The sequence below is a fragment of the Episyrphus balteatus genome, chromosome 1, assembly GCF_945859705.1.
Source record: "Episyrphus balteatus chromosome 1, idEpiBalt1.1, whole genome shotgun sequence".
NCBI classification, from domain to species: Eukaryota; Metazoa; Arthropoda; class Insecta; order Diptera; family Syrphidae; genus Episyrphus; species Episyrphus balteatus.
The window spans coordinates 110,071,857-110,099,609 of record NC_079134.1 but is presented as its reverse complement, the minus strand read 5'-3'; the positions used below and the strand labels follow the sequence as shown (position 1 = coordinate 110,099,609).

At 31.3% G+C, this 27,753-nt stretch overlaps 1 long non-coding RNA gene across 1 annotated transcript; it reads left to right on the top strand.

The window, feature by feature from the left end:
• The first annotated feature begins 9,692 nt into the window (after positions 1-9,692).
• Positions 9,693-27,381, top strand: LOC129906402 (uncharacterized). The gene is made up of 3 exons (XR_008770782.1): positions 9,693-10,588; positions 10,870-11,025; positions 27,135-27,381. It is a non-coding gene; the product is annotated as an uncharacterized LOC129906402 (long non-coding RNA).
• The last annotated feature ends 372 nt before the right edge of the window (positions 27,382-27,753 follow it).

Below are 27,753 nucleotides of genomic sequence, written 5' to 3'. Positions count from 1 at the left end.
CCAGTCTTGGTATTTTTTGTTTATGAAGTTTACCAATGGTAACTCTTATGTATTGTAAATAAAAAAGTTTTCATTCTGCCACAGATCGTGTGGCAGATCGGTCATTGGAGGGTGTATTTCGCTTAGTAAAGAAATTACTACAACAATGCCATGGCGCGTCTGTGGTTTTCGTGTGTGTTTCAGGGGCATATTTTTCGTGAATTGCTTTTTGGCAGTGGTCCGTTCTTTTATTGAATATAGTTAACTATTGTTGTTATGTCAAAAAAATCGTTTTATTTGTTTTTGTTAGATTTTGTTGAAAAAATTTCAACTTTGATTTAGGAACGACTAATGTTACATTTTGTTGATCTGTCAAAAGAAAATTTTTTGAGAGTAATTTTATGAGTGAATAAACAAGAAAGAATTAATTTGGTACTGAAATCATTCTTTTTAATTGAATTCTAAGCAAATTGAAACAAAAATATACATTCAATAATTTCAAATATGGAAACAAACAAGAAATTCTCTTCTCACATCATCCCCTCTCTTCCTCATTTAGTTGTGTTTGACAGATTAACATTGAAACTCAAGTCCAGGAGCTGAGTTGGAAAAAGTAACAAAATGTAAATATTTGACACTTCAACATTGGATTTAGGAACGATGTTGTGACGTCACGATGTTACACTTTGTAACTTTTTTCTTATTTAGGAACGATGAAAGTTAACTATTGTTAACAATAGTTAACATCGTCGAATAAAAGAACGCACCACAGTCGTTAGGTCCCACTGATTTTGAAAAAGCTCTCCCATAAGGCCTGTACTGCCAATTTTTATCGGACAGAGTATAGGTGCATTAATTATTCCACGAAGGACTTTATTTTGGAACTTTTGGATGATTTCGGTATTTGTTTTCTTTGTACAGCCCCATAATAATTGGATTCCATAGGTCCAAACAGGCTTTAGAACTTGATTATACAGCATTGTTTTGTTTTGGGTTGATAAATCAGAGTTGTTACCAAGTAACCAGTACATTTTTTTATATTTCAAGTTTAGTTCTTCTCTTTTCTTTTTGATGTGCTCTTTCCACTTAAGCTTTGCATCCAAAGTCATTCCAAGATATTTGGCCTTATTGGCGTAAGGAACAGCTTGATTATTAATGAATATTGGAATATTGTTTTGTTTATCTTTTGATTTGTAAAGTTTATATTTGAAGATTTTGTTTGAGTGAGTTTGATACGCCTTCTTTTATATTTGAATGAAAGATATGTATTTTTTCCAAAAATTATATTTTAGATGCATTCTTTCCAACGATTATTATTCATGAAATTACAACTTTTGCAACATGACCAAAGTCAAAACCATGTTTTTTCAAATCGAATTCAGTGAAACAAATTCATTCATAAATTCCGATTGCACTTACGTCCCTTCTTTCCAAGGTCATGGAAACGCTGATTAATTTCCAGCTTAAGAAATATCTTGAAGAACGGAAGCTTCTTAATGACCGGCAGTATGGCTTTCGTAGCAATAGATCCACTGGTGATTTGATGGTTTATCTCACCGATCAGTGGAACAAATCTTTACATCGTTTTGGAGAAAGTAAGATTGTTGCGCTTGATATTTCAAAGGCATTTGATAGAGTTTGGCATCAAGCTCTCTTATCGAAAATGCTTGCATTCGGTATTGATGAATCTCTTCTTCGTTGGATTAGAAATTACCTTTCGAACCGTTCAATTCAAGTCGTTTTGGATGGATTCAAGTCTGAAACCCATAATATAAACGCTGGTGTGCCCCAGGGCTCCGTTTTGTCTCCGACTCTCTTTCTCATTTTCATTAATGATTTGCTCTCTGAAACTTCTAATCCATTAAATTGTTTCGCAGATGATAGTACCCTCAGCTTTTCATATTCGTTTGTAGATTCACACCCATGTCCTTCGGATGTGGAACTCCAACGGCAAAATATGATAAGCTCATTAAATTCTGATCTCGAATGCATTGTCCAATGGGGAATAAGAAACCGCGTAGAATTTAATGCTTCTAAAACACAATGCTGCTTACTATCTTTAAAACGAAACCTTCCCCCTTTGCCACTATCCATGAGTGGTACTTGCATCGAGGAAACTGATCAGCTTTCGATTCTAGGTATGTCCATTACAAACCACCTTTTGTGGAATGAGCACATATTCGATGTAGCCAAAAACTCTGCGAAATGCTTAGGTTTCCTCCGAAGATGTAAGAAATATTTCACCCCTTCTGATCTGGCTATAATCTATAAAGCATATATTCGTCCAAAGCTCGAGTATAATTCCCATATCTGGGCAGGTGCTCCTAAGACCCACTTGAGTTATTTGGATAGAATTCAAAACAGAGCTTTTAAAATGATAGGTGATAGGTCCATTACTGATACAATCCCACCTCTTGAGCACCGCCGGAATGTATCATGCCTGTCCTTATTTTATAGGTACTTTTTTAAAAAAATGTTCTAATGAAATAGCTAGCTGCATTCCTCCCCTTAAACAATTCAACCGTAATACTCGTACTTCAAGGAATGCCCATCAATTTACACTTGAGCCCAACTTCGGACGTACCGTCAAATACAGAGATTCTTTCTTTAGTCGTACTACTAGAATGTGGAATGCATTACCCACTTCTGTTTTTCCTCCCATTTTAATGTTCAGAACTTTAAAACCAATGTGCATCGGTATCTCCTTTTACATGCCTTCCTCTTTTCCTAAAGCTCGTACTGTGTATATATACATATTAAGGGTACTCAAAACCCCTTTAGTGCGCGCTCATTATAAAAAAAAAAAAAAATACATTGCGTTCAAGAACAGATACAATTCTTTCGAAACCAGTTAATATAATATTGAAGCTTTCTAAAAATGATAACCACTATAGCTTCATGGAGCTAAAACTGTAGCTCTAGAGAAAGAACATTAAAATATCAATTCTAGGTGATTCTGCCCTAAACCGACTAAAAGACAAAACAAATTTTTTTTTAATTCTTATTTAGAAAGCTTAATACATAGCATATTATTATTTATTAAAAAAATTTTGTTTTTCCAAAAAAAAAAATTAAAATGCTACTCTTCATGAAAAAGAAGTTGGTGCAAAAAATTACATAAATTTAAAAACTGATAAATAGGGCAACTTTGGAGTGCTGTAACTCTTATATTCCTTGATATAAATTTCCCAAATTTTGGGAAAACATACAGTATGACCGATTATGACCGATGAAAATTTTCAAAAATTTGTCACTAATTCTTTAAATAGATTACTAGAACGCTAAAAAAAATTAAATTTTTTCTCTACAGTACAGTATTATTATGGTTGAATGAAACATTATGATACTACTAATTTTTTATAAAGAGGCAAAGTCAAAAATATTGATGACGATAGAGGAGACCACTATTTTTCAATATTTCGTGTGTTTTCCTTTTGTTGCAAAAATACCTTTATTCTTTGGGGAACTCTATTTTTATCTGAATGAGTTGTTGTTCTGTGTTTGTAATGATTCAGCCACTCACCACAAAGCTTTTGGACCAGTTAGTATAAGGTTTTCTGCTAAGAATCCCCAAAGAGCGTTATGTGTAGAATTCATCCCCGGAAAATAACCAAGCCTGTTTATTTTTTAATTTTTCTTACTTAGGAAGGACGTGACACTCTAAACATTATATTAGAAAGCCGTAATAATAATTACTGTACAGAAAAATAAAATAAAATTAGTTTTTTAGCGTAACAAGTTTGTGAAAATTTTCATCGGTCATAATCATGTGGCCACCTACTGTAGAATAGTTACATATATGTATATGAAAAAATAAATGAAACAAATCCATACTCTAAATTTCATTTGTAGCATTTATTTCCTCAAAATCACCACTGTACGCGCAGGGCTAAATTCGCACAAAAGCCGCAGACAAAACTTTAAATTAACATTGCATTTTCGAGCCATCACTCCTTGCATGAGGAACATTCTATTTAGTCTTCGACCGACAAAATTTCAGCTCATCCTAGTTACTTCCATTGGCTAGTTTAGTGTCAAACTTGTATTTGATTACTTTTTTGTAGGAATTGCCTTTTCTAGCTGCTGCTAGAATGGACAAATACCAGTTATTTTGAAGTCTTGGATAGCATTGGATCCCATTAATGGTCTTATAACCCGCGTACTCTTATACATCATCATGGTGCGCACTCTTACACGTTCAGACATGTAATCAAAGAATATATATGTATTTCAAAATGCAATCTTACGTGTTCCTCAAATATGTATATTGTTTTTGTCTACTGTTCAATATCCCGTACTTTATTTTTTGTTATTTATTGTAGATTAGCTGAAAATTTAGTTTGTTTTGACAAGAAATATTAGAAACAAAAATCACATTTGCATGAAATTTTGACAGCAGATCAAACTCGCTAAGATCTCTTCAGAATAAGTCCATTCAGTCTTATATTACATTTCAATTTGTAGTAAATCGATTTGCGCACTCTTATCGACCGCGCACTCTTATACCAGCCTATTCTACGTACAATAAGAAATTGTAGGTATGAGTAGTTATATTTAATTTGTTAAATAAATTTGAATTGAAGGCATAACATTTCATCTAAATTAAGCCTACAAAGTTATACACTGAGGGAAAAAATAACTTGAAATCAACGAAACCACGTTGATTCAACTATTTTTCGGTATGATTTTGCGTTGAAGACGAAAATTTTAAAATCAAAGTAGAACATCGTTAGTTTAAAGTGGTTTACCGTTATAAAACATCTTTAAATCAAAGTTGTTTCAACTTTAACCCTCTACTGCATGAATTATGAACGAAATGAAATAAAAATTTTTTAAACAATTTTTTAGCCTTATTAGGGGTTGAAAAAAGGTATTACATAACATTTTTTATTTTTTTTACATATATATACATTTTTAGAAACATAAACCATATATGGGTTAGTATGCAGCAAGTCGATTTCCAGCAAAAAATTAATAACCCATATATGGTTTAGTATGCAATCAAGGTATGTTTTGAAAAGTATGTTTTTATTACATTGGACTTTCCTTATTCATGGAATTTATTCAAACTCTTTCTTTCATCATTGTTGCAGAAGAACACCTTCCATTTTCTACACGTACACAATACGTTTTCAGTCCGTAAATTTGACATATTGGTGTTTTTGTTTGCCATTCAGGGATATGGTCGATGTTTTCAGTTAGCACTGAATTCAACGGCTTTTGCGCTTGGTTGTTGTGAATGAATTGGAGTTTGGGGATTAGATGGGGCTGGACTTCCGTGACTTGTATATAACTCCCTCAGCTTTGTTTTGTTCCATCTCTGCTTTGATATCCTGCCAAAGCTGAAAGGCATCCTCTTTTACGTGACATTTTAGGTGTTACAGATTTACAAAAGTGCTCGGAGATGGCTTGTTTGATGTTAAAAAGGGCCAGAATCTGAAGCTAGATCGTCATCACTTCGAAAGCCATCACCAGTTTTAGCATTAACACACTTATTTTTTCCAAAGAAAGTCTTCGAATTCATTTTACAAAAAAAAATAAAATTCCCACAAAAATCAGTAATGTAAGTCGCCAACGCATAATAACCCATATATGGTGTTTTGGAAAAAACGCAAAAAAGAGACAAAAATTATAAAAAAAAAACAAAAAACAAACTTCGTAAACATATAAAAGTATAATAAATTCATACGAAACTTATTTTTAATTGGATGCAACTATCTTATTTATTATAAAAAAACACTTGAAAAGTTCACATTTTTATTCACTGATTTGCACTTTAGACATGCTCTTGAAACAATGAGTTTATTTCAGAATCACGACTCTCTTACTGATAACAAAAACCGGTTAATTAAAGGAAAATAGACATAGTTTTATTAAAGTTTTTTCTTTTTGACATTTGGTGCAATATACCGGGAATAAATCGATATGAAATCGATAAACCATTATATGGGTTAGTATGCGGTAGAGGGTTAAAAAAAGCATCAATTTATTAAAAAATAAGAAAAAATGGGCAGCCGCTGCACAGTGGGTCCCGCCATAGGTCAAAAATAAAAAAAGTAAATGTCAATTTTTTAAAATCCAATGATTAAACAACGTTCTACAATCTCCCATCGAACCAAAACCAAAAAAAAAATGGACGGTTACCCTTTTTTTCATTTCTTAATAGCCATTCAAAGTCGGTATATAAAAAAACGTACAGTTTTTTTTATCGCTGCAGTTATAAGGTGTGAACTTGCGATAGTGATAGCGGGTGTTAAAAATTATGAACAGTATTAAATTGTTATGGATATTTAACGAGAAGGTTAATACTTTCTAAAAACATAAATTATATTGTTAAATAACATTAAGGCTAATTGTAATGGGGCTCGTTAACGAAGCAATTTTAACCATTTTTATTTAGCTCAATTTTCATTAAATTAGAGATTTAGTTGGTTTGCCTTCGAGTGCCCTCTACAATTTAAGTTCTCAAATGAAGAATACCGTTCTACCTTTCGAAATAATAGCACCGTTTTTTCCCCTTTTTTCCCCTTTTCGAGTAATACGAGTTTAAATGACGATACACGGAGAAAAAAAAATTACAACGTAAAACTAAAAAAATTCCTTTTTGGCACTATTATTTTTATAAAAGACTGAACTAGAGGGTAAGGGTAAAGTGCTCGACTGACAGGCAGGTCTATTTCCGGCATTAACCATTTTTTTATATTAAAAAAAAAAAAAAAATTTTTTACCTTTTTTTATTTTTCTTGAAAATAACCAAAATTTTAAAAAACTGACTTGATGCATTTTTTTGCAATAATAAATCATATAAAATGATAATACAGGTGTTTCATTAAAAAAAATGGTCATTATATTTTTGACCGCACTTTGTATGGGAGGTGACCCACTGTGCACTGGGGATCGAACCTACAATTCTTAGGTTACTAGGCGAATGCTTTACCAAAGTGCTATCTCACTGTTGAAAATTAGAGTGATAAAATGCAAGAAAAGCTGAAGCCCAACAAAAATAAAAAAATTTCTTACGTTGTTTCAATTTTACTTTGAAGAAGTTTCATGTTATTTTTTTCAACATTGAATCAACGTTGAACATTTTACATTTTACGTTGCGTTTTTTCCCTCAGTGTAGTAGCAAATTGTAGCACAATGATTTATGGCATTATCTTGTATTTTTATCGTTCTTTGAGAACACGTGCTAACTTTTGCTAACCTTCAAAATATTTGACTTTTTGTAGGGCAAAGTCAGACCATAAAAAATGAACAATTTTTTGAAAGGTGAATTTGTTTTGGCAAAAACAGGAGAGAAGATGAAGATTTAAGTTTATTTTGAATTAGTTAAGTACTAGCAACTGCCATATAAAGTGTATTAAGAAAAAAGTGAGAAATTTCGACATAAATCTTGATCCGAAGTGGAAGCTATGCATAAAAAACAGGTTATGTTTATAAAATAATTTTAGCGAAGTGTAGCAACATTTTAAGTGTCGTTACATTGTATTAATATTTTACTTTGCGGAAATGTAAAGTTTTCATGCTAATTTTTGCTAACCTTAAAAAATTTCAACGTTTGTAGGACAAAGTCAAATCTTCAAAAAAATTACAAATTTATAAAAATGGATTTCTTTTATAAAAAATCACGAATTGAATATGTTAATAAAATTATTCTGCATGAATTGAAGGTAAACAAATGTTCTGTACAATTTAAAAATGATTTAAAATCCAAATTAAGGTTTTTGACTCAAACCTTTAACGACAATGGAAGCAATGTTCATGCTTTCTTCGAGAAGCGCCATGAAGCTAAGCTTAAAAATAGATTTACACATCCTGATAGCAGTTTAGCCTATCAGCAAAATGTATCGCCTCTTGATGAACGGGGAATTATTCGTGGAAGACACTGCATTAGAAGTGTCATCGAAGACAAAAAAAGGGAAATTTGCAACCGTTTAGCTTTAAGCCATTAAAGTGGGCGTGGCAGAGAAAGATACAAAACTATTTTATATTTTTGAAATTCCCTAAATTTGGTGCAAATGGTGCAAACCGTTCTAAGATATAAGCAATCATAAACAAAAGTGGGCGCAGAAGGGGGGGAAAGGCTCGAAACTATTTTTTTATTTTTGAACTCATCTATATAATCAAATTTCCTAAATTTGGTTCAAATGGTGCACGCCATTTTTTAGATATAAATAATCATATACAAAAGTGGGCGTGGCAGGAGGCGTGAAAATTTCGTCAAATTTGTTATATTTTGTTTTTATCACATCTACAAAAGTTTTTTTTGTATTTTTACAAATATATTATATTCGAAATTAATTTTTCCGGCAAAACTTTAAAAACGCTTGTGATAAGAAAACTTAAAAAATAGCATGAAATCACCCCCAAAATGTGAAAAATGTAAATATCTTTAAAACTAGAGCTCCTAGAAAGGAACCAGTGTGATTTTTAAGCTAAGTGAACCCAAATGCATTAGGGTCGATACAATTTTCAAATTAGCTAGAAAATGTTAACAAATGAATGTTATTTTCAGGCTTACTCACTCCAAATACATTAAGTTTAATATAAATTTTTCGGGTCTCTTACTAAGGGCCATATTTTTCAACAAATCTAAATCAATTATACAAATACAGTCAAAACCAGTTACCTATAATGAATTCAAATATTTGCTATTATAAGAGTGAGACTCCTTTGGGACTTAAATATTAGTTCGGAACAACCTATTTTTCGTTATAAGTGATGTCGATATAAAATAATATTTAAAGTATTTTATTGAACTTGTGCCCTTATTCCTTCTATCGTTTTAAGTTTCAATATTAACTTTTAATTTTATGAATCTCCTTGTCTCATTTTCTGTGTGGAATGCAATAGAATAAGGTTTTTTGTTTCATGCTTTATTTGATGTACGGACTGCAACTTCTTATTCTGTTAGTTCAAATGCTGTCAAGAGTTTATTTTGAGGAACTTCATTTCGAAGCAAGACCGTGGCACCAACTTTAATATCACTTACTTTCGCACATCGTTTTCTATCAGTTATCTGTTTCCCTATCTCTTTGTTTGCTATATCTAGATCCCGTGCTTCTGAATCGAGAGAATCTTCACTTATATCTTGAATAGAAGGTATCTTGTCACGGATCATTCTGTTGAGAAACAGTTCAGTTCATCCAAAAAAATCGGTTGTAGAATAGAAATCACACCGAAGTTGACCGGACACCGGAGAACCAATGTTGTCAATCTGATCAAGAATTTATTGTTGATTTGATCACCAAATCGTTAAAATTACAGCAGCTGTTGTGAATCTTACAATTTTGCTATCGAATTTACAATCATTTTGTACATTTAACAAATTGGTGATCAAATAAACAATTAATTCTTGATCAAATTGACAACATTGGTTGTCTGGTCAATTTCGTTGTGATTGCTACAACCGATTTTTTTGGTGTTCACACTTCAGAGGGTGATTTTTCGGTGGTGACGTTATGAAATGCCCATAACTCACAAAATATATGGCTGCGATTTTTTTTTATTATTTTTCTGATAACTGTTACCACCTACCCTATCTACCGTTTTCGTTTCGACGTTAACTTTTGGGACATGATTTACATGAGGCTAAATTTTTAAATAGCTTGTTTATAATCATCATTTCTTATATTTGCTATTAAAAAATGCTTCAAGATCAATCGATTAAAATTCTCCACTTCGCCATTTGCCTGAGGCCAATAAGGTGGTAATGTAATGAGTACTCAGCTGACGAATTGGCGGCCGTTATCAACCTTTATTGATTTGTGACACAAAAATTTACAAAATATTTCTTCCAACATTTTAATTATTTGTATTTCTGTTGATCGGCCATTCCAAAGTAACGGAAAAGACATATTGACCTTGTTTCCAATTAATCTCGTTGAAGAAGCAATCTTTTTTCTTGAAACTTGGTAGGTCTTAAGGGCTCATGATAAAGTTGATATAATGATATTCTAGGAGTTTGCTTCTTCAACGTGAAAATGTCCTAAAAATGCAAATGGAATGGCCGTGATGATATTTTTGTGATGAACTTCGTTTCCTTACATAAAGAATAATAATCTATTAAGACAAATACGAAATCATGATTTGGTAATGGACCTCGTAAATCAATAGATTGACATTGCCAACGTCCGCCTGGAAATATATAACGTTTAATCGGTACCGGCCGTTCAGGTTGAGAAACCAATAGATATTTTCGACAATTGGGCTTTTAACCCAAACGTCAGTGTCGAAGAAAAAAAAAAAAAACAGAAAAAACAAATTTTGACATTTCAATTTTGAGGAAAAGTGGCTTGTATTATGCATGTATGCTTTTGTTTTCCTCAGAATTGATTTGATCAGATTGGTTGGTTTTTTCTTGTACTTCTTTAATAAACAGTTATGATAGAAAAGAAAAAGACAAAGACAGATTGCTTAAAAGCCCAATTCTTCACAAAACTCTCAATCTGTCCATTGTTGGCCACCAAACTCTTACACAATTTTGTTATTACAATTTAAAGTGGGTGACCCTCATGTGGAAATGCCCACACATTCCAAGCCCTTAAATTAACAGATTTAGTTTTTTTGTTAAAATTTTATTAGTCTTGCCAAGGCCAATCAATATTAGGTATTACAATTAGTAAAATACGCGTATACTTACTGCGAGCAAGTTTTTTACCTAAGCCAATTTATCAATCTCGTAGAGGAGGGAAAACTTCCCTACGGAATTTTTCTTTTTTGTGTTTCCAAATCAGAATTATGTTTTTGCAACAAAGTAAATGATTATTAGATCATGTACTACAATTAACGCAGGATGTGTAGTTGACTACCACTTCTTATGAAACAAACGCAGATCTAAAAGAGTCTTATATTTTAAAAATTTTTATACTAAACTTTTTCTTTTAATAGATGCACATATTTTGGCAAAATCTTTACTTCACGGATTGGTATAAGCAACCTTTGAATTTTAGAAAGGCAACGATCTTCGCATCGTTAGTAACTCAAAAAGACTACTATATGATGGCTGGAAAACTTATGACTCTGTCACGCGAGACCGAAAAAAAGGTAACTTATAATTTAAATTGTTATCATATCAAAGTAAAGTATTGTGATAGAAACAACTTTATTTGAACTTTTTTAAAAATAAAGTCAAAATTTACCTTTTCCCGTGTGTGACTTTTTTTTATAGCAAAATGATTAATAACTTCGAATAAAAAGATCAATAACGTGGAAAAACAAAATATTATTTAAGTCGTAGGTAATCGAACAGAAATTTAATTGGTAACAATGTAGAAAGTTTGGGAATTATAAAAAGAGTTTCGATGTTGGATTTATTTTTTAGTAAAACTATTTTAGATACATTCTAGATTTATTTTAAGTATGAATGAAATTTAATTTTTTGCTAATAGCTAAGCAATAATCCAAAAACAAAATAAACCTAAAAATTAAGCGGTCAAAATAATAGCAGTGATTTTCTTTTTCTAGTAAATTTTAATAAAACAAAGGCACAAAAAGTTCAAATAAACGGTATTTTACTTGGCAAAAGCTAGCATTTGCTCCCTTGACCTTTATTTTTAATTAAAGCTTGGCAAAAACCTTTTATGGGGCCGACAAGTCGCTCAGATCTGTGAGGTGTTTTAGCTCACCAAACCTGCTCAACAACGGTCCATAACTGCCGTTATGTTTGGGTTTTGCTTTATAAGCTTCTTCTTTTATATCCTCGCAATGATTCTAGAAAAGATCGAGATCCAAAGACTAAGCAGTCCACTCCATAAGCTAAATCTTAATGTTTTGAAACCATTGTTTGGCTGCTCTCCTGAAGTATTTTGGGTTATTATCTTGTTGGAAGACCCATTTAAGCGGTATTTTGAAGTCGACGTATAGCAGCATACTGTTTTACAAGATATCCAGGTACTACTGCTGGTTTATTTTAGTTTTAATCTTATATAATAGACCAAGTCCGTAGTAGGACAAGTTCCCCTAAACCATTGTACTGGATCCTCCGTGTTTAATAGTTTTTCTGCTATACCTAGGTTTATATTTCGTGTTTGGTAGTACTACCGAGACCCTTTGCCACCATGCAGAATCAATTTGCTCTCATCAGTCCAGAGAATATTCCAGGGTGCAGTATAAGAATTTGGAGAAACTTGTCCTACTACGGACTTGGTCTATTATATAAGATTAAAACTAAAATAAACAAGTTCTAAAGCTTGGCTTTAAATTTGTATAAATAAAATGTTTATTGTTTGCTTGGCAATTTTTCAATTAGCTTTAAAAATCGGTAATATTAAGAAAAATTGTCAAGAGAACAATCAACATTTTATTTATACAAATTTAAAGCCAAGCTTTAGAACTTGGTACACTTTTACATTTCAGTACTTTTTGTGCCAGCATAACTTCAACATAGGAGAACTTGGCTCTTTTTTTAACAGTAATGTTTTTGTTGTGATAAAATTTACTAGAAAAAGAAAATCACTGTTATTATTTTGACCGCTTAATTTTTAGGTTTATTTTGTTTTTGGATTATTGCTTAGCTATTAGCAATAAATTAAATTTCATTCATACTAAAAATTAGTCTAGAATGTATCTAAAATAGTTGTACTAAAAAATAAATCCAACATCGAAACTCTTTTTATGTTTTATGTTTTACTTAAAATATTTTTCGATGCACTGCTATTTTTTTGACCGCAGCTGTACATATATATGTACATCGTTTGGCAAACTACGACGATAAAATGCTTCTTATAGTCTTTTTACTTGCTCAATAGGGCAAGTATTGGTTTCGTGTCGAAAAATAAATTTGAGGTTTTAATCAAAACCAACATTACGATGATGGAGAATTCCGTCCGTGCGTCTGTGCGTCCATCTGTACACATTTCCACAGCCTAAACGCGTGGACGGATTTTCTTCAAATTTGGTACAGATGATTTTTATAGAATTCTGAAAGTTGGTGTTTTTGTTATATCTCATTTGGAAAGTGTACCTCCCATACAAATTTTTCAAGTTATACCAAATAACTCGAAAACGGCTCTAACGATTTTGATAAAAAATTTTTATTTAATTTTACAAACAAGACCCAACTTTTGACCAAAAAAAAATTATTTTTTGGAAGGTTACTAACGGTACCTGCCATAGAACCGTTTTTTTGGTTTTAAAATATCTCTTACAAGACTAACCTGATTTCAACGAAAATTTTTATACAAAAGCGTTTAGTTAACTGTAATATATTAAAATGTTAGAAAATTTTCAAAAAAACAAATTTTTGGATTTTTAAAAAATATTTCAAAATTTTTTTTTGAAAAATCAATTTATTGAAAACGGATTTTTGAAATGGTTCGAAATTTTGTTTTTAAGCGTAAATTAATTATTTATTCAAAATGGCATACCAACTTTTTTTTTAATGCTAGAAAATTTTTATATATAAAAAATTATTTGAAAAAAACGGCTGTAACGATTTTCAAATTTTTTTTTCTCAAAATTCCTTTTCATACAAGAAATCAGATGCCATACTTCATTTTGTGATCAAAACATTTAAAAACGGTGTTTTATTAGTTATAAAAACAGATTTTATGTACTTTCTTACACATGGGAAATGGTTTAACTAAATTGAATTATAATTTTGCCTCATTTTCTTATAAAAAGCTTTAAGATAAGATCTACTTTTACCATAAGAGCAAGTACGTGCGACCTCAGCCGTGCATTTTATTTCCAAAGCATTGCAGGTTGCAGCACTTAATTTTGTACAATCGCTCTTTTTTATACTAAGTACCTATTTATAGTTTTGATATTTGTTTGAGAATTCATAACTTCACATTAAGATTAGTATAATATAATTTAAGATTGGCTTAAAATAATACAATTTTAGAAAATACAAACAAAAATTAAAATACAAAAATAAACTTAACAAAAAGTACAGGGTTTATGAAATCTAGTGTACAAACTTATAAACGTTTGTACAGTGTTGGGCAAGAAATAAGCACATTAATAGAAGAAAAAATTAAATTATATTTATGTAGAAAACTTGTTTCTATTTCTATATTTACATTTTTCTGTTCATAACATTACTTTATTTTCCCAAAAAAAAAAAATCTTATAATTTTATTATCTGAAAGAAAAAAATTAAAAAATACTAAAAACATTCATTTTTGTCTGGACATGAATTTAGCACATTCCAATAAAATTGCTTATTTATGATACTTAGTCCTGATTTTGCTATCATCAGCTAGTTTATCAGAAGAACAAATGTCAATATAAAAAAAAAATATTTTTTTTTTTTTTTTTCACTTTATATTCTTAGCAATAAGATCTAACTGAGGTTTATCTGACCATTTGGCCCTTAGCGTTACAAAAACTATATTTTTTTAAATAATTTGTTGCAAATCCTTTATACTTTAAAACAGAATTGGGTCTTCTTGGCAAGCTCTCGATTAAGGCCTCACGCGTTGTTTAGGTATTGAATAACAAGCATTCTGTATCTCTGGCCACAAATCAGTTAAAATGTTCGGTTTTTGTTTTTCAATGCGTTCCTCAACGTCATTCCATACATTTTCTATCGGGTTTAGATCGGGTGATTGAGCAGGCCACTTTAAAACATTTACTGTACTGACCTCTATGCTCTAAGGCACTTTTCGCTAGTTTTGAAGTGGAGCGATAAATCCAAGTTCAGTCGAATAGTACCGGACGGTAAAAAACATATGTGGCGTCCACAAAACAAGGAACATGAACCAAAGTATACCATTACATCTAGAATCAAGAAATTTTAAATATTGATTTTACATTTAGTTACACAATCAGGGGTGGAATCGGCTAAGGTGATAGTAGATTGTCACCATTTTGATTGTCACTTTTGACCATCATCTATTCTTTTCTCTGAGTAAAGTGATCACCAAAACCCTACAAGTGCAGAGATTTCGATGAGTATTCGACTCATCCGGGGAAGACAAAGGTTCGATCCCTACCGGTGCCCTTTTTTTACTTGCGATATAGGTACTATATATCAAGTTATGCATTCGTACAAAAAAAAAAAGTTGAGATAACATTTTTCCATGACATTACGATGGTAGACAATGCCAAAAAAGTGGGTCCCGGAAGTCCGTCTGTCTGTCTGTCTGTCTGTCAGTCTGTCAGTCTGTCTGTCTGTAAACGAAGCTACAGCCTAAACGGATGGGCCGATTGATGCCAAACTTGGTATGTAGAGTTATTTGGCGACTCTCCAGAGGGGTTTTTGGAATTAATTTTTTTGGACCAAAAATAAAGGTACTTGTCATATACCGATTTTAGTAAAATTGAAATATCTTGAAAACGGCTCCAACGATTTTGTTTAAAAAATTCAAATGTTAGTTTTAAGCTAAGGTCTATCGTTTTATGGAAAAATTTTTTTTTGAAAATCATTATTAACGGTACCTGCCCTAGAACCGTTTTTTTTCAAATCCGATTATCTCCGAAACTGCATATTCGATTTCAACGAAACTTTTTGTGAAGAAGCATTTATACAATTTAAATATAAACCAAAAATAAAATTTTCAAAAAAATAATTTTTGGATTTTTAAAAAAATTTTGAAAATTTTTTTTTGAAAAATCAAATTTTCGAAAACGGGACATTGAATTTTTTTGAAATTTTGTTTTTAGATGTTGATTAGTGATTTCTACAAAATGGCATACCAATTTTATTTTAAAACTTTTTTTCCAAAAAAATATTTATAAAAAATGAGTTTTTTAAAAAACGGCTCTAACGATTTTGAAAATTTTTTTTCTAAAAATGCATGTTAATATATCAATCAAAACTGCATACTTGTTTTGGCAGGCAATTCAATTTCAGATTTTATTTTATTTTTTTTTAAACGAATTTTATTTTTTTTCCAAATTTCTATATAAAAAGTCTTAAAAATTTAAGCAACTTTAACTCTAAGAGCAAGTTCGTGCGACCCAGTCGTGCATTTTATTTTTTTTATTTCTTAATAAATATTAAATATTTTAGGTATATTTTTTCTTCACAAGAAACCATATTTTACTCAACGAACTAAAATGAAGTTCGCCGTTGAGGATTGCAATAAAAATAAAATGTGAAAGTGACACATAAATAGCTGTCAATCACAAGCCACAATCCATAACAAATAGGTGATCGTCACTTTGATAATCACCTTACGTGGAGCAAAAGTTCTTATTGTTTTTTTGAATCTCTTGTCAAGTGATTGAAAAGTTATGATTAGAATTTGTTTGCGTTTGTGATCCTCATTTAGTTGTATGGCCAAAGAGTTCCATTAAAGGGTGACATGAACAAAAAAAGTGCACTCGGATTGTAGGCAGTTAGATCGCGGTTGTATTAATACAGTCGTTCTTTGAGAATTGGGAAAATTTAGTCTGTTGTACAAATAGTCAGGCTGACGTGGTTGTATTTTACCATGGAGAAGAATAAGTGATCTGAATTTTATTAGGTCTTCCAATTTAAGAGCAGTTATTTGTATGGAATAAGCAGATGTATGGTCGTATCTTTTTTTATTGAAAACATATCGAGCTAAATTGTTATATATAACGTTCAGTTTGAATTTAGTATAAGAATCAATATTGCAGAACACTTCGCAATAGTATTTGAGGATTGGTACGAGTATACTGAGGGAAAACCGCAACGTAAAATGTAATATGTTCAACGTTGATTAAATGTTGAAAAAACTAACATGAAATATATTTAAATTAAAATTGAAACAACTTAAGAAATTTATTTTATTTTTGTCGGACTTCAGCTTTTGTTGCATTTTATCACACTAATTTCCAACAGTGGCATAACACAGTGGTAAAGCATTCGCCTAGTAACCCAAGAGTTGTAGGTTCGCTCCCCAGCGGCTGCCATTTTTTCTTTTTTTTTTTAAATAAATTGGTGCTTTTTTCAAAGTTGAAACCACTTCGATTTAAAAATGTTTTACAAAGGCAAACCACTTTAAACTAACGATGTTCTACTTTGATTTTAAAATTTTCGTCTTCAACGCAAAATCATTCCGAAAAATAGTTGAATCGACGTTATTTTAATAAGTACCATTTTTGAACAGTTGGTATAAATCTTTAAAAACTCCTGAGTAATGGAAGGCCGCTATAGACTTTACCAACTGTTGTTGCTATGTGATCTGTTCAAGTAAGGTTTCCATTAAAAAATAATCTTAAATTTTTCGCATTGCGGACGTATTCGATGATAAATTCTCCTAGTTTGACCGCAGGAAACTGAGCAATGTTTATATTTACATAATGTTTTTGATTTCCCCGGGTTGAGAGATAGCCTAAGTGTCCAGTGTTGAATTATTTTTAAATCAATCGGATTAATGTCGTCCAATCCAGTTTTCTTAGGTTTATTAAATCAAACATATTTTATTAAAAAAAGCATGTGAAATAGCATGAAAAATAAAATACAACCCACAAAAAGAATGCATCTCCTGGCTACGCCCCTGGTCCTAAAAAAATGTTTTATACCTTTTTGAAAACGTTGTTTAATGTAGACAAGAACCTCATTAAAAAAATTTGATTTAAGTCTTTTTGAAAACGTTGTTTAATGTAGACAAGAACCTCATTAAAAAAATTTGATTTAAGTCTATATCTAAATGGCCTCAAAAGTCAACACATACCTTTTTCAAATGAGAAAAAAAAAACCTGAAAAATTAGGGGATTTTTTTTTATTATTTAGAAATAGTTTTTCCACTTAGGAACTTTATTCTCAAAAAAAACTTAAATAACGAACGCCCTAATATATATGTATATTTCAAAACAGTTGGCGTTGCCGTCGTGTTCAAATATGTTTTTTTGTGTTTGAAGTCAATTTGTGAACGATGGAAGATTGTCCTTCACTCCCATATAGTTGTTTTCCTTAAATGTCTAGACAATCTTTTGGCTTTAGTAGATTTATGAAATTTTAACAAAATTTTTGCAAAAATATCTTCAATTTAATTTAAAAAATCAAAACGGCAACAGCGGCAATTTTTAATCTATAGACTTTAAAGTATAAATGTATATACCGACGCACACAGGGGTATTGAGTCAATTTAGGGGAACAAAACACGACATTTTAAACTGATCCAAACGTAAAAAATCAACATCCTACTAAAAGTAGATAACTTGCTCAGGGGCGTATACAGGTTTGCTTCTTGGGGGGGGTCATGCCAATTTTTTTTTTTTTTTTTCAAAAGTTTTGATAGCAGGCATAAACCTGAAAATGGGCTTTTTGAATTATTAAACATTAAAATTTGTGCGTCTTGCATTTCGAATCGAAAAGTTCCGAATGTAGTTCTAAAAGTAACCAAACAAAAACGTAACGAGATTCGTTTAAGTTTAGCGTTAAGCCTTAAAGCCTAGAACGCTGCTGATGTGAAACGAAATTTTTCGTCGGTCTCTACGAGGACAACGAAATGCTTGCGAAAACTGGACCGAAAAATACTCAAAAATTGCAAAACATAAATGAAAAAAAAGCAAACACGCATCGCAGAAAGACATGCAATGACAAAATGAACAACAAAAACAAACAAAAAAACTCAAAATGTCATTTTTCCACACACAATGAATGTCCCCGGCAATTGTTTGTGTGCGAAAAAGAAGTTTAGACTTTCAATTTCGTTGTGCCGAACAGCGTACTACAGAACGAAAAGTTGAACGAAATTTTCGGGTTACCATTTCGTTGTTTCATTTTTGTATGGGATTTTTCGTTTCTTATCAGCAGCGTACTAGGCTTTAATTTTGACCAATTGAGGCTATCCTCTCCTAAAAATAAAATGTACTATACGAGTACTTCGATTGAATAATTTGCCTTAAAACAACTGTTCATTGTTTTCCGCTAGCCCAGAAAGTTAAAATAAAAATCGTTTTTACTTAATAACAGTTTTTAACTTTTGAATTAAAAGTCTTCCTAACCTCAGGCAAACGCATCGCAAAGTTTTGTAAAAAAATTGCATTTGAAAATATATTTTTTTTTAAATTTTGTTTTAAAATTGTATGGGAATTTAAAATACTAAAATAGTAAAGACAAAAAGAATAATTTTGGCGATATTTTGGAATTCGTCCGTTTTCAGGTATTAATCAGCGGTTTACAATATAAAAAACATTCAGTTGTATTTATTAGATTAAGCCCTGCTTTTTCAATCGTCAGATAGACTATCAGAAGAATAAATGTCACTATAAAAAAAAACTTTTATTCCTAGGAATAAGCTCTAACTTAGGTTTATCTAACTATTCAAAAAATTAGCCCTAAGTGATATTTAATAATAATATTTAAATTGCCTTAGATAAGGTTGCTTACATTGCTTCTATAATTGGCTGGCCATTGATGATTAACAAATCCATAGTTGTTTCAAAAAATGCAACAGATCTAGCAAATTTAGTATGTACAAAATACTGTTATATTCTGTAAGCAAACAAAATTAACCAAATTTTATCAGACGAATGTATTGAACTGGAACATTGCAAAAAACTAAAATGATTTGAGAAATGACATCCTTCTTTAACATTTTGCCGATGACGAATTTTATCAACAGAATTGACCTCCACACAGCAAGGCCACAGAAAGCTTCCCTATTTAAAACATATTTTATTCACTTCATCATATAAAAAAAATAGAAGATATGGCTGCTTCTTTTATTTGCTGGTAAGCAGTGTCTTGCCCTTAAGATATTATTTTTGTGTACCTACCAGATTCAATTTCTTTTAAAAAGCTTTGAATATAATACTTATCCGGATTTTGTTTCCATACAAAACTCTACAGCATAGCTCAACTAATATTATCGAACGAATCAAAATAATCCTAATCCAGCATAGCGTTCGCTAAAAATATGACCACATCCCCAAAATAATATGGTAAAATAGTTTGTTTGAATACCAAAAATTTTTTTTACTTTTAATTTTCGTTCATGTTCTAAAACTTCAACATTTTGAAAATAATCTTACTCAAGAGATTTCAGTATCACATAACAAACTCTTTTTTAAGTTCTGAGTTCTTGGGGGGGGTCATGACCCCGTAACCCCCCCCCCTTGTATACGCCGTTGAACTTGCTTAGCATTTTCTTATAGTTTTAAAATTGATTATCACTTCAGGTAACTAACAGCAGCGGTCTGGATTTCAAAGTTTTCAGCAAAAAGATAAAATCAATTTTTTTTTGTAATTTAGCGACTGTGCTTAAGTAAGTTTTTTTTGAAGTCGATGTAGAAAAAAGTTTTTATGGAATATTGTTGACTTTTCTTATTTTAATAATTACTTCTTAAAATTAAATAAAGAGAGCATGGGAACAGAGTTCCAAGAGGCGTAGTAGGTTGAGCTGCTGTGGCCCCGGGGCAAAACTTTAGTTGGGGGTCTTTGTTGTCTTTATTTTTCCTTTTAAGAAAATGTATGGAATTTATTTTTTTTTAATTTGAAAATTCTTCACAAAGCGTTGAAAATTTTATTAAAAACCGGAATAACTTTTTCAAATTTTTGAACTTCCAACTGCTAACAGGCAATAGCCCTTAGTAATAGACCCGAAATTAGCTAAAGCTCTATTTTAACAAAAAATAAAATATACATCGCACTTTCAAATCTAAAAAAACGCTATGATTTTAAAATCGACTTAGTTACAGCTGAACTGTTTCTTATCCAATTCCAAGTTTAGAAGTTAGATGTACCTATGCTTTATTACTACATATTATTTTTTTTTGTTGGTAAAATCGAGTTTTGCTAGATTCGAGCCTATTACTAAGAGTTTTAGACTTATAGACAAAATAATTAATTAAAATAATCCTGTATTAATCTACGAAAAAAAGGTTTATGAGACTTGTTCTTTCCTTATTTTAAAAGCTTTTTTTGATTTCCAAAAGTTCTGAATATGGATTGATTGCAGTCATTCAGAAATTCGGAGTTTTTTTTTAAACTGGAAACATTCACTCATTTTCCTTATAAATATATTTGATGAAAGAAAAAATGTTGCAGATATCCAAAAGGATACCCCATACCCTTTTATTTATTTTGAGGCCCTTGTGTGGTAAAGCTCTCAAAATATCCCCTGTGATTTTGGAATTTAAATAATTTTAATTTGTATTTGGAATTTACAAAACCCATTTAATTTTTACGGGGGTCCATTAATGTTAGGTACAAGCAAGACCCGAGGACAAGTACGGTACGCGAAAACCCCTATAATTTGTATCTTTTCTATTTCTGTTGATTCAAGTCTTTAAAATAGATATCTTAGGTGAAAATAAGGAAACGGAGTGCACGTCATAGGTATCTGTTTGTGTCGTTGTTTATTTCTTACATTCTGTTTCTTCCAATCAACGATCTAGCGTGGGGCCCTGCCATATGCACGTGGGGGCCCCGGAACACTGCTCCGGTACAAGGGTATGCACAATTGTACCCCCTGGGGCTCCAAACCTTTTCACTTCTTATATAATTATAAATATAACTTTAAAACAATTAAAGTAAGGGCCTGCATTTGTTAAACGGGCCCATTTTCTTTTGTTTGAAATCTGTATTTGTGCTTGTTTTTTACATGTTCTTTATGTATTTTTATTTTGTAACTATGGGATAGCTGAGGGCCCGGTTGGCAATCGCCAAGTCAGTTATATGGCCAGTCCGACCCTGTTCCAGTACTATATACAAGCTTTTACCTTGTTGATGAAGATAAACCGGAAAAATAATTTTGTCCGCGTAAAATTATCAAATACCCCTATGTGCGACGTTTGAAAAAAATAGCATCAAAATCAGAGCTGTTTGGCCGGGTTCCCTTATGTTGCCATTTCTTGAGCTTTAGTTACTCCACTGTGAAAATTAAATGAACGAATTAAGTTTAATTGTGAACCCGGAATAAAACGTTACAATACTTTTAGTGAATTAAACCAACTTTTATTTCCAATTAATTATTAATAACATAATTACATGCTAGGTTTCAAAATTTAATCAATTAATCTCAAATTTATTTGCTTTGCGAGTTAAAAAAATTCCAAAAAGTATTTAAAGTATTTAATTTTCAAAACGACTTCAAATTTTATTGATCAAATTTACCCGGGTAAAATGGCACTCTGTCCAAAAATGCGTGAGTTTACAAGCAAAGTATAGTCAGGGCTCTCTTTTTATTGTCTTTAGAAAAAAAAGTGCTAAATCCCATCAGATGTTTTTACGAGTCATTCAAATCCCTCTTCATGTTGGTTGCCCATCTGCCAGGGATAGGATCTTGTGGACCTAAAAACTTAAAAAAAGGCAAAATAAAACTCCCAAAAAGGCATAAAAGGGCATTTATTGAGAGAAAAAATGAAATATAAAAATTAATTAAAGTAATTTGAACAATCATGATTTTTAAAAAAAATTCAGGTAACAAGCGCCTGTGATTGTCCCTTAAGAGTACCTACTTTAAAGGAGCTAAAAGAATTCTCTACATCTGTAGAAACGAGTGGAGCCTCGATATCATCCACATCAACATTTGCCGAGAGCTCTTGATTTGTTACGCAATTTATTTGTTCAACTCTCTCGAGTCCCTTATTTGCCAAAAGAATTGATTTGTACTTCTCAACAAAATCTTTTGAGACTATGCCCCTTCCATATGCATATCGTCACCCTAGTATTGGAGTGCTGTTTACACCAAATTGCATGTGCTTTTTTCAAATCAGTTATCCTTTTTTCTATCTTTTTTCGTTGCTGAGATATTCACGTATTGTTTGACGTAAACACCAAATTTAAACATTTACGTCAAAATTTTTATTGCAATTTATGAAAATTTTTAATTTATTTGTTCAACTCTCTCGAGTCCCTTATTTGCCAAAAGAATTGATTTGTACTTCTCAACAAAATCTTTTGAGACTATGCCCCCTCCATATGCATATCGTCACCCTAGTATTGGAGTGCTGTTTACACCAAATTGCATGTGCTTTTTTCATCGTCTTAATGCGACGATGTTTTTTTTTTGACGTACATACGTGTATAAACAAAAGAAACTTCTGATTTTCATGGCGTACCTATACGGCGCAAACTCATTTTTGACAAAAGTTTAAGTATTTTGAATACTAAACGAATTTCAGATGTCCAATAACATGTATGTATAAAAGATAAATTTTAACTATGTATTAACTAAAAATCAAAAAATGCCAGCGGTTAGTTCTTTCGCAATAATCTTCCGAACATTTAAAGGCGATTTCCCAAAAATGTAAAAATGGCGTATACGGCACTTAAGTACTAGGGCGACGATATGCATACATGAATATTGTAAATTGAGTAAATCCTAGTACGCAGCTGAAGCGAAACGAAATTTTCCATACCTACAAAATTTTCCATACCTACAAAATTTTCCATACGAAATTTTCACGAAATTTTGAACGAAACTAAATTTGTTTTGTTTTTGCTTTAAAACTTATTTTCTGAAATTTTTTCTTGAATTTTTTTATTTGTGGTACCTATTTTTTCTTTAATATGTTCGCTGTTGACTTTGGAGACTTCAAAATTTTTCGTTTCGCTTCAGCTGCGTAGTAGGCGTAAGTAAGCTTGAATAGTTAGCTTTTGAACGTGTCGGTTGCCGGCCGCGCAATAGAACGTAGAAGGCAATAAATGGTAGCAATAGCAGACAAACAAGTTGCATAGGTAGATCTTTTCACTCGAATTTTGTTTGAGTGGGATAATTAGTGAATCCTAAAAATAGATATTATATTGAGTAAGTAATATATTGAGTAAATTAGCTTTTTGTTTGTATATTTGAGTGTTTTGTGTGTAGGCATTACTTTAAAGACGCTTAAAAGATAAAGACATAGGAAAAGGCAGAAAAAGGCAATAACGAAAGAAAAGGCAAAATAAAATACATATATCTGGCACGAGGGGGATGTGAAACGTGTTTGTTTTTAATCTATAATGTCTTAGGATTAAGCAAGAAAAAAAGGCAAATTCCACAACATCCTATCCCTGTGTCATCTATTTAGTGTAGTTTTTGGAACTTCGAAAGTTTTGAATAATTTTTTCCAAATTTTGGACGGATTCATGGGCTTTTAATAATGTGTTCTGAGCCTAGGACTACCTCTCTGTAGATCGTTTATATTCAGCAACCATTTGCACTATAGAGAAAATGAAAATGTGAAAGTAAGTATAAAATGGCACAGTATGCCATTTTACCTGAGCACTTCTTGTGAACAATTTTGTTATAATTTAAAGACTGGCTACATACTACATGCTAAATGTAATAAAAACAGCTGATAACCAACATGATTTTTTTGTTCATAAACCTTCCCAGAAAGTTGCTATGACGATTCTTAATTTCAAATTATGAATAGTGTTTTTTCATGCAGAACTCATTTTCAGGAAATTCGATTGTCTTGGTTTTAGTTCCATGAGATTCATCATCGACATGCTGTTTTCTTGTTTCAATGCAAAATACAAATGAGACATGAAGGACTAAGATAAGAACCCACAGCCATTATGTGGATCTGTTGATAGCATAAAATAATTTCCATCTTGGATGTATTAGATGTGAAATACTTGCAGAGTCTAGTCATCTAAGTCCAAAATAAAGTGCACTAACACTGTACTTTCTTAAATAAGGATGATTCCAGAAAAAGAAAAACGATACCATATGATTGAATTTTCTTCCACAATACGAAAAGGTTAAGTTCAAAACGGTATAAATACTGTCTTCTGTACGTAAAATGCACTTGAAAACGCATACTTTAAGTGCATATTGTGGCAAGATGGATTCATAAAAAACATTCAAAAACCAGAAATTTTGGTAACAGTAATTTTCATATTACTATAGTTTTGCGTCTATTAAAGATATCTGTTTGTTTGAAACGGCATTTTAAAGGTTGAGAATAGTTATTTTTGAATAAATATTAAAAAATTACGTATTACCCTGAATCATAAACAATTTTTGAAATTGCTGCATAAGGAACACAGCTATCGAGTTGGTTTAAGATTTATTTTGTTGAAAAATATCTATATTTAATATTTGGTAAGTATAAGCCTCCTACATATCTATAATAGCCAAGGTTCTGGAGCCAGTCAATGAGTCAAAAGCCATGAAAAATAAGCAAAATTACCAGTTTTTCAAAATTTCAAATTCAGGGAAAATTAGTACATAATTTTTTAATATTAATTCAAAAATTTATAATTTCAAGCTTTAAAATGCCGTTTCAAACAAAAAGATATCTTTAATAGTCGCAAAACTATAGAAACATGAAAATGACGTTTACTAAAAGTTCGAATGGGGTCGCGGGGAAACCACTCAACTTAAAATTAAATCATCATGGATTTGCTTCCTTACAGTCCTAGAGAACATCCCTACAAAGTTTGAGCAAAATCTAAAATGAGACGGCAATTCCGATTGAACGATTTCATACCGAATGACATATTTTTCAATAAACTGTCTTTAAAAATTGTTGTAATCGAGAGCGGTGAAGAGAGCAGCTCTATACTAGTTTAACAGATTCATCGACTTTCCCTGGACTCCGAGATTTTACAAATTGTATGCTTAATTTTACGCGACTAATCATTTTATTTATATTAATTTTAAAACGGCCTATATTAGGTGAACCAAATTTCTTGCTCTTTTTTGACACTCTTTAAAAATTTGGAAAATTTAGAATCTACCGAACACTATTTTTTCAGCTATAGTATATAATTTTCAGAAAACCATTTTTTTGACATTCAAAGTAAAGTCTTAGTATACCTAATGGTAAAGCAAAATTTTCAGAAAAAAAAACAGGATTAAAATATATGTTTTTTCACAAATATTTCTAAAATAGGATACCTTTATACAAATCATTACCATGACTAAATTTCATAGGCTCATAAAGTTGAAAATAAATACGAACAAAAAATTCTTAAATAAAATGGTAAAAACAATTCAGGTCAAATAAATCTTTGGTCTACCAAAATGATACGAGTTTTGTTGATTTTCTTATTTCTATCTACTTTGAAATTTGTTCTCTCCCAAAACCCCTACAGCAGCTCCAGCTGACATCAATTTTAGTTTTCAACCAAATAGGTACTAACTATGTTTCTAAAAATTGAAATTTGGCACGAGCCCACGGCTACTTAGTGTAGTAATAAAAGGTAATAGTAGTAGTACCTACTTATATGTTTTAGACATAAGGTGTATTTTTCATTACGACTGGGCTGAATTGGTTAAAAAACGCAGGCGGGCTAAGCAATTTACTTGTTAAATACAAGATTCCTCAACCGAGAGGCTAATTAAAGGCCAGTTTAGCCCCTCGGCTTAACTAAGGCCAAGGGGCTAAGTTTTTGTTGTATTTAAAATGTAAATTGCTTAGCCCCGACTGTGTTTTTTGTAAAATTTAACCCAGTCGTAGTAAAAACCACACTTATTAAAAGAAATTCTAAACGACATTGCTTTTTAGTCCTTTTTATAAAAAAGGACGAAGAACATTATTAAAATTTGTATATTTTGGAAATCATTTCGGGGGGGGGGGGGGGGCTTCAGGTCCCCATGCCCCCCCCCCCCCCACTGGCTACGTGCCTGCTAGAGACAGTTTGACCTGTCAAATTTCGAATAACGGCTTGAAGTAGTTAACATTTCGTATATGCTGGTTAAAAAATAAACGTTTGCTCACGAAAAATATCGAATTTTGCGGACCGTAGAGTTTGATTAAAAATTGATGAAAAAATTTAGTAAGGTGATGTAAAAATTCATAAAAATTGATCAAATATTTTTATGAAAAAGTTTCATTAAAATTTAACAGTTTTCGTTAGGTGAAGCGCTTCATTAACGAATGAAAGCTATTTCGTTGAGCCAATTAAATTTCCCACCAACTGAAAATCAATTGAATTTTCGATGGCTGAAAAAATTTTTTCGTTGTATTTACATAAGGATTTGGTTCAGTGCATGTGCGTACAGAAGTGCTTTCCTAATTTAAAAACAATTTTTTTTTACCTAATGTTTAGACATGTAGTAAAAAGCACATGTAGTAAAAAGTGTCACAACTCAAAAAACACATTTTTTTAGTTTTTGACAAAAAAAAATTTTTGAAATTAATATTAAATATTATTATAGTTCTTTAAAGCTATTATATTAGTTTTCTTTTTGTAAAAATACCATTTTAAAATTTTTTCAAGCCTTTGATGAAGATTTTGATAATTTCTTAAACCCATTCGCAACTTTTGCGCCCTATTGGGATTTGAAATTGGAAAAAAAAGAACCGCTTTTAAAATAACAAATCATTTATGTATTTTTTTTTCTTTTTTTCAGATAATTCAAGCTATTTTTACATATTACACGTTTTTGCTGCAGTTGAATTCATAATGTTTCAAATAACAAGAGCCGGAAAACCTGAAACCACTAAAAACCACTAAAAGACACAAATTGTATCACATATCCTGTGGTAGAAAATAAAATATATATATTTACAAATATAAGCAAACCAATAAAACATAATAAACGATTTTCATAAAAATGTTTCAATTACCTACTTATTTAGCTAAGGAATAATTTCTGTGGTAACCTCTGGCGTCTGGCCTCTACCAAGCCCAACACGACCAAGAGAGTCGATCTCCGTAGGAGAGAGCCAACACAAGAAGATTGTCTGTTGTGAGAACCAGATCCGGATCTACTACCCAGGGATGGAAAATGACATTTTTTAATTGTACTGAAAATTTAATTTGTATTGTACTGAAATGGGTAGCACTGTATTGAAATATATTTTTCACACTAGAAATTAATATAAAATTTAATATAATTTTTTATTTGCAAATTTTTAAATTTTCCATATAATGAACATGTCATTATTTTCTGCGTAAAAGAGTAATTTTTATTTAATTTCGGTATAAAATAAATACCTATGGGAAAAAGTACGTATTCACAGAAGACT